General features: G+C 47.1%; 2 long non-coding RNA genes across 2 annotated transcripts in view; one reads left to right on the top strand and one right to left on the bottom strand.

Moving 5' to 3' along the window:
• LOC108446748 overlaps positions 1–5,572 on the bottom strand; it is a 17,556-nt gene extending 11,984 nt beyond the window's left edge. Inside the window, exons 1-2 of the long non-coding RNA XR_001862042.1 lie at positions 4,747–5,572; positions 2,484–2,630 (exon numbers count right to left, since the gene is read on the bottom strand). This is a non-coding gene — a long non-coding RNA (uncharacterized LOC108446748). The remainder of the gene's footprint in view (positions 1–2,483; positions 2,631–4,746) is intronic.
• A 2,385-nt stretch (positions 5,573–7,957) lies between these two features.
• LOC108446753 lies at positions 7,958–11,972 on the top strand. The gene is made up of 2 exons (XR_001862045.1): positions 7,958–8,092; positions 9,574–11,972. It is a non-coding gene; the product is annotated as an uncharacterized LOC108446753 (long non-coding RNA).
• The last annotated feature ends 324 nt before the right edge of the window (positions 11,973–12,296 follow it).

Raw genomic sequence — 12,296 nt, 5'->3', positions numbered from 1 at the left:
TCTCCCTCTGGAGCCTTCTCTTGTGCAGCTGAACTCCCCCAGCTGTCCCAGGCTGGCTGCAGAGCAGAGGGGCTCCAGCCCTGGAGCATCTCGGTGGCCTTCTCTGGACCTTCTCTAACAGGGCCCACGTCTTTCTTGTGCTGAGGACCCCCGAGCTGGGTGCAGTGCTCTGGGTGGGCCCTCATGGGGCAGAGTAGAGGGAAGGGAATCACCTCCCTTGACCTGCCCATGCAGCCCAGGGTGTGTGTTTGGTCTTCTGGACTGGGAGTGCACACTGTTGGCTCATGTCCAGCTTTTCACCCACAAGAACCTGCAAGCTCTTGGGGTCTTGATCCATACAGTCCCATCCAACTCAAACCATTCTACAATACCCACCTCAAAATCTGCCCTGTGCCTCTCCATCGCTCTTCCTTCCTGATGCACCATCAGATGTGCAGGGAGACTTGGGGTGCAGGAACACTCTGGCCCAAACCACTTTGATCTTACACCAAAACTACAACTCAAGTTACGGCTTCCACCAGAAAAACCAAGACTGAAGTGAACTGTCCACTGCCCTGTTGGCAGGAGACCCTCTTCCAGCCAGAGGGAATTCCTTCATGTAGTTATTATCTAAGCACAGACTGATGTCACATTACAGAGGATTCATGGGGCAAGGAACAAAGTGGGGAAATCCAGCCAAAATCCAGGCAAGCAGTGTTGGGAAGACAGAAGATCATCAGCGTGTGCTATACCTCTGCTGAGAGCAGGGCTTCCCACAGCTAAAAAATCACATCACTTTTGGTTAACCTGTATTTGCGTTTGAGAGCAAATAAGGGGTTCCCGGCACAAATATAATTTCAGTAAAAACTAGAATTAAGGACTGGTCTTGGATACAAATTAAAGGGTCATTTTATTTTTGTAAACACAGAGAGAGCACAAAGTGTTGGGAAATAAAAGCAACTGTTTGCACCAGGTGTTTTTAAAATAAATCCCAGCAACACCACAGATTTTATCCTGCACTTTATTGTTGACTGAGGTGAATGAAGCCCTTCTGGTGACCCAGACTTTTCCCTGCTATGTTCTGGGCATAAAACCCTCCCTCTCCACAGGCAAACAAGGTTAGTCAGTTGGTCACACCACAGCCTATTAATATGTAGATATTTTAATCACCCTCCAGATCCTCTTGCAAATTGCTCCGTACGGCTTTCTCAAAGCACACAACTAATTTCCTGGTTTTTAGTGGCACTTCTTCAAAAATTTCTCATCTGTCCGGACCACCTTCTCCTCTCCAAAGACCCAGCACTTTGTGGAATGTACCCCTAGCACTGCTGCCCCCAAAAAAGTAACTTTAGAGTTAGAGAAGTCTCAAAGCAAATTGTCTTTGTCTAAACCCAATAGCTAATTCAGCTGAACCACCCATTCCTGTATGGACAAACCACTCCTCTCCATTCACAAGAATGAGAATTTAAGGTTGCAATGAAATCCACTAAGAAGTTCCCCTAAAAAAAAATCCTGTGATGACAGAGTTTGACTCATACTCAACTGACTGCAACTGTGGGGCAGGGGGTGAGAAAATGGGGGAAAATAAATCCGAAGGCTTCTCCATTCTCAGATTTTCACTGAAAAGGCTCTGACATGAGCAAAAGCACATTAAAACTAAGCGCCTGGAGAAATGACTGCTCCCAGCTGTCTATCGTGCCTCCTTCCCCTCCAGTGTCACCGTGTGTGTGACACAGACAGCCTGGCTCAGGCAGCAGCTGTTAAACCACTGGAAATTTCACACAGATTTAGGGTTTCTTTCATATATGAAGTGTAACCTGCAGCTGTTGAGCAGCTGCTACGCGGGAGCTTAGCCACCCGTGCAGCAGAGCTGGGGATCCTGGGCCAGGGGGAGGACAAGTACCTGGAGGAGCACCCACATTTGATCTGCATCAACCACAGCCTGGCCCTTGGTCCTCATCAGAGCTTTGGTTTCACTCAGGACCATGGCTTTGGGGACCTGTTTGAATGGTCCCTGCTCCCTTCAGACTCCAGGTGCACCAACCTGGTGCCATCCAGCTCAAACTCTCCTGGAAGGAGCACTGAAGGAGTCCTGCGACTTTGCAAGTGTGGACACAGCCTCTGCACCCTGTGAGTCCTTAAAGTATTCAAACACCCAATGTTTAGCTTGAAAGGTCTGTATGACAATGAAATAACAGGATGTATTTACAGATCATAGAATTGTGGAATTACTCGGGTTGGAAAAGCCCTCAGAGGCCATCAAGTCCAACCATTCCCCCAGCACAGCCAAGGCCACCACTGACCCATGTCCCCAAGCGCCACATCCACACAGCTTTTAAATCCCTGCAGGGATGGGGATGCCACCACTGCCCTGGGCAGCTGTGCCAGGGCTGGACAACCTTTTTGGTGAAGAAATTTTTCCTAATGTCCAATCTAACTCCCCATGGGATCCAAATCCTCTGCTATTGGACTTTTTTCTTGGTGAGGACCATCAAGTTTCTTACCCCTTGTCTATGCCAAAGTCTTAAACACTGACGGCCGCTGGCATCTTCTGGACTCCTCGGGACAGAAATGGAGCCCTGGGTTCAGCACAGGACATTCAGGAATGTTGTTTCACAGCCATGTGGGAACGACAAGGATCCAGTTTGCTCCTGTAGGAAAACATAGATTTATTACCTGAGGAACACTGCCTTGAGCCTCCAAAAAGGATGAAACAGCAGGATTGTTAACCTGGAGGGCCACAGCCACATTACGAGTGCAGCTGTTTCAGTGCCTCTCAACCAAAGCAGCGTTTTCACTGCTGTTCAGGGTTTGTTGGGGTTTGCAGCTCCCAAACCACCCAAGATGCCAGCAACCACCAGAAGCTTCCCTGGGGGCTGGTGTTTCCGCAGGCTGGGCTACCAGTATCTTGGAGCTGGCCTTTCCTACCCTGCTCCATGTACATTTCCCAAAGGCACTGGGAAGGTGCCCAAGTGAGATTGTCCCAAGTGAGATTCCCGTGATAACTTTAACAGATAGAGCATGCCCACTGATTTACAATATCAGCCTCTTGATCAAGAACTGTCAGTTTTCCACCATGGGCAGAAGAATCACTTGGTTTTGCCATAGTTCTCTTATCTTGTCTAGACAAGCAAAGAAAACCAAGCAGAACATTGGCTTAGAAAATACAATCAAATAATTTCTGTGCCCTACTCTTCATGGAAAGAGAGTTCTAGTTAATTTCGTCTCATCTAACCTCATCCATTACATTTTCCATACAAATGATCTTATCCTCTCACCATAAAAGCTCAGGACAACACCATATTGTTCGCTGTTGCCACTAAGTTTTTTTATTGATAAGGACGAGTGAATTTATTCAGCCTGTTGGTGCCCATTTAAGAAATACTTAAGAAAAATGGTCCAGACCAGTTCCAGTGGTGTTTCATTGTCAGTTCCTAATGAGACTGCCAAAACTGTGTAGTGTTCACTCTCTGAAGTTAATGGGGGAAAAAAACAGCAATGCAGGATACCATTCTATATCAACCCTGTTTTGGGCCACATTTTTGCCACACGCATCACACTGTGAGTGGTTTCCTAATTTCTTTGCATGAAATTAATGAAGAATGAAATTAAGGTTTACGTTTCAAGCAGCCGCACACCCCACAAAAGTTTCGCAGAGGGTGTATATTAAATATAAATGAAATATTTGCTCTGGTTCGTTTCTTCATATCAGCCTCAGCTGAAAGATATCCCACTGCCAGCCCTGGGCTCCCCAGGGTGGAAAATATTCCTACTGACAGCACAACCCTCGTGAGAGCACCCAAGCGTTGCACGAACACTCTGGGTGATGGAGCAGGAGACTTTCCACATAGAAGCCATGGTGCTGATGGATGAACTCTTAGGACTTAGGAATGAACCTGGGGCAGAACCTCAGATCTACCCGCCTTTGAATTTCCCAGAGTTTTTGTATTTGTGTTACAGCATGAATTTGTCTGTTCTTGCCCTTTGACACATTCTCAAAACCAACAAAGCTGTTGAACTCCCACTGAAGAGCACTTACAGAGGCTGGCATGCTTTTCCCAGGGAAAAAAAGTCCTAGAGAAAGGAAACACTGCAACCGAAACAACCACATCCCTGGCTGCATCTAGCCCACAGGCACTGTGATAAGAGACAATTTACCTGTAGTTATCAGAGTGGGTGGAAATTATAAAAATTTCCAACCCAAGAGGCAGTTTCCTTCATGCAGCATCATCTCCCTGCTCCTTTTGAAGAAAGACACTCACTGCTTTGGAATCTCAAGAATTTAGAATTAAACCCCCCCACACTTTTTTTTTTTTTTTTTTTTTAACCTTGTAGGTGGGAAATATTACAATGCTAATTGACACTTTCAACCACTGATCCTTTGAAAAACACCTACATGGCGCTGCTGATAAAATCTGTGGGCAACACCAGCATAGGCAGCTATCACTGAGGGCAGGGCAGCTGCACTAGGATCCTTCAGCCAGCCAGAGGTGTTCCAACAAACCCCATTTTCACTGAACTGTACCGAAAGTTGCAGCTGTAGTTGTTACCTCTGCAGTGAGAAAACATGTTCTGGAGGATTTCAGCTGAAAAAAAATGCAGATGCAATGGTATTGCATTGATGTTGCATTTGTGATACCATTGCAGTGACATTGAAGCAGCTGGTAGCAATGTCGAAAAAAATAGAAGGACTGGAGAAGTTATTTTAAGATAGAAATGTTTTCAGGTCTCTGTATCAAAAGAAGAACAAAACCATATTCAACCCACCATATCTACTCTGAGTTCACAGCTCTGGCTGGGGCATCACCACAGCAGAGAGGGTGGTAAGATTTTTAGATATTGCACTGAGTGAGGGCATTTGCCAGTTGGGATCCTTGCCCACAGCAGATTCCATCTATTCTGTGGTCCAAAGGCACCGTTCTCTCCGTTTTAGCCAAAGGAGGGTTGAACAGTGCTTTGATCACTGCTTATGAGAGCCTGGATTGGGAAAATAATTAATGGGTACTAATCAACCCCTGGCAGCTGAAGCCAGATAACTGCAAATAAGAGTAAATCTCCCTTTCTCCAAGGGTTTGATTGACCACATGGGATAACCCTCATGGGAGGAAATAGACTTGCATTTCTTGGTGTCCTCAGCTCCAGACGTCACCTTTCTCAACAGTGTCCTTCAGCCGAACCAAGTTGTTGTGCGTGTATGGTAGTGGGGCACCGGGGGGAAGAAAGGGAAACAAGGAGGAACTGGATGCTTTTCTTCTGCTGAGGAAGCCCTTTGGCACCACGAACCAGCCTTTCTTGGGAAGCAAGATGAAAAGAATTCCCTGAAGAATGATCTCTCCTTTGCAGGAGAGAAAACTCTCCAAAAGCACAACTCGTTCTTCCTGCTGCACCAGCCAGCCCTGATGCTGCTCGGGGGACGGCTTTGTCTCTCTGCAGTTGGGTCAGGATATTTGTCGTCACTGCACAGGAGAGTGTTCAGTAATTGCCTGGTGTTTTCATCCTTCCCCTGCACAAGTCCATGTCCTTTCAAATTCTTTCTTCCTCCTCTTTGTAAGGACTGAGGAAGCATGAGAACCATGGCCTGGGCTGCCAGCAACGACCTAGAGGGAACAGAAAAGTCACTGAGCAACACATTTGCCCCTCAATTTTAGGAGAAATGCACTTAGTTGGAATAATCTGCCAGAGGCGCTCAGGTGGTTCAGTGCGGAGTGTCTGTGCCCAGGACAATCCATGATGATCTAAAGAGCACCCCCAGTCACTCCTAGATGCAGCCCCTGGAGATAAGGGCTCTCAGCCTACAGCCCTCCCTTTGTAAAGGCTCCAGATGCTGCAAAGAACAAAGAGAAGCAGCCCTTTGAGAAATTAAATGCATTTGGGCAGGGGGCTTAAATTAGAGTTCTATCTCTTAAGGTTAGGAAAACACGTGTCCATGTCCCTGCAGCGTCACTGCTGTGGCCAGCTGCTAATGGCCAGCATGCCAGAGAGGGATGGTCCCAGCTGGAAGGTGTTGGTTTTTTTGTAAATCCTTGGAGAAATTCATGGAATCACAGAATCATTTGGGTTGGAAAAGCCCTCAGAGGCCATCAAGTCCAACTGTTCCCCAGCTCTGCCAAGGCCACCACTGACCCATGTCCCCAGGTGCCACATCCACAAGCTTTTCAACCCCTCCAGGGATGGGGACTCCACCACTGCCCTGGGCAGCTGTGCCAGGGCTGGACAGCCCTTTCCATGAAGGAATTTTCCCCAATATCCAACCTGAGCCTGCCCTGGCCCAGCCGGAGGCCGTTCCCTCTCCTCCTGTCCCTGTTCCCTGCCAGCAGAGCCCGACCCCCCCGGCTGCCCCCTCCTGTCAGGGACTTGTGCAGAGCCACAAGGTCCCCCCTGAGCCTCCTTTGCTCCAGCCTCAGCCCCTTTCCCAGCTCCCTCAGCTGCTCCTCACAGCACTTGCTCTGACCAACATGAGGTTTCTACTTAGCTCCTGGTAGTGACAAACTGGGCAGAGTGAAGGAAACGCCAACTTTGGGCTGGTTTTTGTTTTACTTTCTCTGTTCTTAGAGCTGTACAGTGTAAAGTTCATTTTCTTAGCTGCCCCTATCGTAGGGTTTCCCTTCCATCTGAAGGCTCCTCCTAGACACCTTGCAGGAATTTTGTGCTTATGAAATTGTTCCAACCTCTGCAGCTCAGCTCCCCTTGGAACAATGCATTCTCTGTGAGCCCCTGAATAGAAAACATCAGCCCATAGTGATAGAGCTCCTGTTAGTGCCCAGCCCTAGACATGGGATAAAAGTGCTTTTCAGTGTGTACTTGGGAAAAAAAAATGTCTTTTAATGCTCCCACAGTACTCCTTTTACAATGCCAATGCCACTTACAGCCATTGATAGGAAGAAGTTGGACTAATCTTAGCAAGAAGTTCCCATGACCTTTCAGTATCTGCAATACTGCAACTTTTCTTAAAATTATCTTTGCAAGGCAAACAATGTAAAATATAGCAAAGGATTTATAGCAGACAAACAACTACTTGTTAAGGAGCCCAAATATTACAGGAAGATGTTTTTGGTGATTTTATGCAGCTGGTGTGAGGAGGGCAAAACTCACAGGGATCAAGTGGGAATATTGAAGAACAGAAGGAAAGTGAGTCAAAGGGTTCTTTTTCGTACAGTGCTTCATGGAGCATAACCTGGGCAGCTCCCTGCCCTCTTATATAATCTCGAATTAGCAAGTAAAAATAAAGGAACAGAGATAAAATATTGGAACCCCTTTCACTTTCTTAGAAGCAATAAGAATACTCCTCAGAAAAAAGTTTAAAACCTCTTGTTAGGAAGCAAGGTCATAAAAGGATGGAAGAGCCAGCAGATTAGAGACAGAAAAATAAATCTTTGCGTAAATAGACATTGAGCAGCAGCACTGGGATACAAGAGCTAATGGAAGAAGAGGCTGAATTAGGAAGAAAAAAAGAGAAATTCAGAAGGAAATCTCTTCTCCCTGATGTCTCTGTGTACAGTAAACTGTGCTCACTGAGAAGCCATTCAACACCTCTGCCAAACAAATCTTTTATTCTGCATGTTGTAGTCAGCCAGACTGACCAAAATCCCCCCAAAAATGTGACAGCTGGAATAAAATAAAATCCTGGCAGAGCCAACAGAATCACAGAACGGCCTGGGTTGGAAGGGACCTTAAATTTCATCTCATTTCACCCCTGCCACAGGCATGGACACCTCCCACTATCCCAGGCTGCTCCAAGACCCCTCCAACCTGGCCTTGAAATATATCAAAATGATAGAAAACAATAACAGAAAAAAAGTTTTTCTGAAGGACCAGGAAACAACCAGAGGCCAGATCTGAGAAAATTAAATGCAAATAGGCCTTGTGGTGCAGGAAAAAAAAATACCATGCTCTTGAAATGTGTCATCCCATGACACGTTTTGGGGGAGTAACCCTGAAAAGCAGCCAGCTGCTAAACAGTCATCCGTTTCCGAGTGGGAAGTGCACAGTTTCAGAACCAGACCTTTTCCATGCATAAATGGTGGGAGAAGCACTTCATTCTTTTTATGACATGGAACAAGAGGAGAAAGAAGAGTCTGTGGAGGCTATCTTGGGCTGCAGTTAAAATGTGATGGTGAGATGTGTGTTCCTATCAGTCTGGCTCTGCTGGGACTCGGGACAATGACCCTGCATGGGCCAGTGTGCGTGTCCTGATGTGATCTCTGGGTTTTCTATTTCAAAATTGAACCTCTTAAAAAAACTCAGATTGGCTCGGTTACTTGAGGCTTTTCAGCACAGGAATTTGCCACGGCACAAGCATGGTCACTCCTGGGACATTGCGGTGACACCCTTTGGAAATCTGTCCACAAGCCTAATGTATTTTACATACATTTTAATATTTGTAAGCAACAGCAAGCTGCTTTTTATGCAAGTAGGCGTGAAAATATATGCAATAACTGAAATAGATTCCTTTATTTTCATCAGGCCTTGCAGACAGCACCACTAACTGTTTACAGGCTGTCCTTTTAAGATTTATTTTTATGTTTGGGTATTCAGAGGCAGGCTCTGCAGCCTCTGCTCAAGCAGGACTCCTTTTTCTGCTGTCAGTGAGTAGTTTTTTCCTGGTAAAAACAACCATTATTTTTACTAGCAACAGCTGCTGTCCTGGGCTCAGCTCAGCAGCACCCAATCTCCTCCTTAGATGTGGGAGATTTCCCTTCAATCTGGGAAACACAAACACCAGCTCTGATCTTTCTTCTTTTAAACCAAGGGCTGTCCAGGTCTCCAGCAGGGATGAGCAGGGCCTGAATTTGGCTTCCTGCTCACAGAATATCTTGGAGATGTGGGCAGTGAGCTCATGGCTGGGTTCTGCCCATGGCCAACCCACCAAAAAGTGGTCCACAGACCTCAGCCAGACCAAGTTCCAGCGTGGTCACCTGGAATATCTGCACTCGCAGCACTCCCCTTGTCCGCGCCAGCCTCCTGCTGCACGTCAGTGGGATGCGGGTGCCTAAACCCCTGGGCATTTCTGGGAAACTCAAATGAAAGAAAAATCCTTTCCTGGCCATGGAAGGTCTGTGATGCCAGACGTTCCGGCTGCCTACATTCAGCCTCAAGGCCCCTATGTCTAATGTGAGTTATTCATAATTACTCAAGCTGCTAATTTTCCTCTTATGTAAATGATCTTGGGAGGCAAAGCATGAAGGCAGCTAGGCATGTACAGGATAATGGATTGCAGGAGGAAAGAATGGAGCTGGCATGATGTGAGAACGGCTCCGGGTGCTAGGCAGATTCCAGCAAACCGGAATGCTTCTGGGAATTCCCTAGAAATGCAGGTGGTACCAAAAAAAAAAAAATTCCTCTTCAGATTAATGACCAAAAAATTGGAAGGGTAAAACATTTCCTCTCACATGGAAAAAAATCCACTCTTATGCCATGGTCCTCCCTCCCTAGACAGGGATCTTCCCAGCACAGGGACGTTCAGTTCAGCCACCCCAAAGGCACAGCCCTTGGGGACAGTTGGGTCAAGACTTTTGAGGACATCCTGTCTGCGTTTACCCTGCTGGAAAAACTTCAAATGAGGCCTTATAAACAAGCTCATGTTTTTTTCCACAGCATCTCCACCTGACAGCTGAGTGGCCATCTCCTGGGAGCACGTGGCCCTCAGCACGCAGCCACGAGCACTCGCTTTGGGATGCAGAGTAAACACCATCAGATACGCACATCTAACCAGGAGGTTATCCCAGGCACTTCTATTTCCGTGCTGGCCTCTACCCACGTCACCAGTGCTGAGTTTTCCATCTTAAACCTCACTGCTCTTCAAGTCAAGTAGTTTACGCTCACAGTTCATGCCTTAGATCCCTGCCGTGTGTTTTGCTAAACATGAGGATGTCAGGAGAGGACAAGGCTGGATTTCCACAGGACACTGGGACGGTTGCTTGTCTCACATGATGTGGGGAAGTGCTGAAAAGCAGCCCTCAACAGACCTACCAGAGCTCCAGCCCATCCATGGAGTCTCCAGACCCTGGCAGGGATTTGTTCAGCTGTAAACCTTCACTTACCATGGATGGGGGCTGAGGTTTTCACACATCTCTGTTAATTTTTAGCTTAATGGGGCTGAACCCTGCAGCCAGCATTTTCAACTCTCATGATTTCCTGAGCCTGTGACTTCTTCCCACAGGAGGCTTGGCCTCGTGTACAGGAACAGCATTTTTCCTCTCCTTACCTTGCACAGACTCCCAGCAAAGCACCCATGGACTTCTCCATACAGTGCTTCCAACCAAAAAAAGTTATAGCTCAGCTAGAAAAGACAGGATATTCTCAAGTTATAAAGAGTTTTATTGACACATCTGTACACAGCTGAAAAGGGGGGAAGCAGCCAGAGGCCAGTGAAGAGCTAACAAGGATGGAAATGCTCACAGAAAGCTTTGAGAAGGACAGGATTTCACCTCTCCCAAATCCACACACTGTCCCACCAACCTGTCACAGAGAATGCGGAGTGAAGCTTTTTTTGAACAAACGCACACAAGTCCACACAGGGGGACTTGAACTTGGGCTTCTTAATAGGAAAGGTAACAGATTTTCCTCTGGAGGTTTTTACTCTTCCAGAGGGGAGGAAACAGAGATGTGGGGTCTGTCTTAGTAACTGGAGGAAGGAGAGGGTGATTCCAGCTTCTTTCCAGAAAAAGAGCAGCTTGTGTCAGTCAAAGAGCTGGGTCAGCTAAGCACCATCTATGTAATTAAGCATAACATGAATAAGATACTTTCTTGGGTTTTCTTCTTTTATCTTCATTCCTTTACTGCAAATCTATTCTTTTTAGCCTCATGTGCCCTTTCATCTGTCTTGTCTAGTGGTACAGCTGTGTGAGCGTGAGCTGAGACACAACAAGGTATTCTCCTGCTCCAGGGTTGGAGACTCTTCAAATTGGGCTATGGGGGCTTGAAATCACTGCGCTGCCTTCTCAAAATACTGCTGTGATGGGCACTGAGGTTGGCTTCAACAAGGTCTACAGCAAGTCCCTGAGGGGCAGCTCTGATCTCTGCTCTCCGTGACAGGGACAGGACCCAGGGAACGGCTGGAGCTGTGCCAGGGAGGTTTAGGTTGGAGATCAGGGAAAGGCTCTTTCCCCAGAGGGTGCTGGGCACTGCCCAGGCTCCCCAGGGAATGGGCACGGCCCCAAGGCTGCCAGAGCTCCAGGAGCGTTGGGACAGCGCTGCCAGGGATGCCCAGGGTGGGATTTTGGGGTGTGCGTGCAGGGCCAGGGGCTGGGCTGGGTGATCCTGGTGGGTCCCTTCCAGCTCAGGAGATTCATGTCAGACACCACTTGTGTCATGAGCTGCTGCAGATCAGATATGGGAGTGAAAAAGGTCTTTCCAGTGACCAAAAAACTCAGGAAAGGTCTCTGACCTGTAGCAAGACATTTGACTGTGCTCATGAGCCTCATAAAGGTGCAGTGCTTCACATTGCTCAGCAAGAGCATCACCCATGCCCACCTGTGCCCCTACACGCTGCTGGGCCCAAGTACCTCCCTGAGATGGTTGAGTCTGTATCAAATAACAGCTAATGTTGTGTGTGGCACCAGGTGATACTGTTCAGAGCTGGCTTTCAGCTTTTAAATGCTATTTTTGTTTCAGTTAACTCCTTCCATCTGTCTTGATGAAAACCGCCTATCCCACAAAAGGCATTTCAACTCCACCAAGCCCCAACAGACAATTTTATGCAGAAATACATAATTTATCACACAATCAAGAGAACATTGCATTTTCACATGCAACTCCAGGAAGCTGCATGCTCTTAGGACCTGTTCGGTCTATTCTTCATTTCCTGCCCAGAAAAATCCCTCAGTCTTCAACAGCTACATCTCAGGGCTGCAACCTACCCCTCACCTTTTCTGTTTACTTGTTGGGTCAAGAGCCCAAAATGGGACTGGGCAACACAGAGATGTCACTGGTCCATTACCAAATTCCTCCATGTTCTCCAGAGATTCATATTCAATAAAACCCCTCCTCTCTGATGCCTCCATCCTTGCCATCTTTTCCAACAGTTGGGTTCAAGCTGCGTGAATCAGTGAGTTTTAAGAGAATTATTCCTTGAGTATTGATTAGGTGAAAAGTGATTTTACATGTTAACCTTTCCAATATTGTCTGGAAGTCAAACTATAGCTAAATAATAGCCTGGGGCACTTTATCATAGAATTCTAAAACAGTTTGGGTTGGAAGGAAGCTTAAAGCTCATGTTGTTCTAACCCCCCTGCCATGGGCAGGGAACCTTCCACTATACCAGGGTGCTCAGAGCCCCACCCAGCCTGGCCTTGAAGACCTGCAGGAATGGGCCTCCA

Source organism: Corvus brachyrhynchos, unplaced genomic scaffold (genome assembly GCF_000691975.1).
Source record: "Corvus brachyrhynchos isolate BGI_N302 unplaced genomic scaffold, ASM69197v1 scaffold285, whole genome shotgun sequence".
In the NCBI taxonomy this organism is placed as follows: Eukaryota; Metazoa; Chordata; class Aves; order Passeriformes; family Corvidae; genus Corvus; species Corvus brachyrhynchos.
This window is presented reverse-complemented; position numbering and strand designations above follow the sequence as displayed.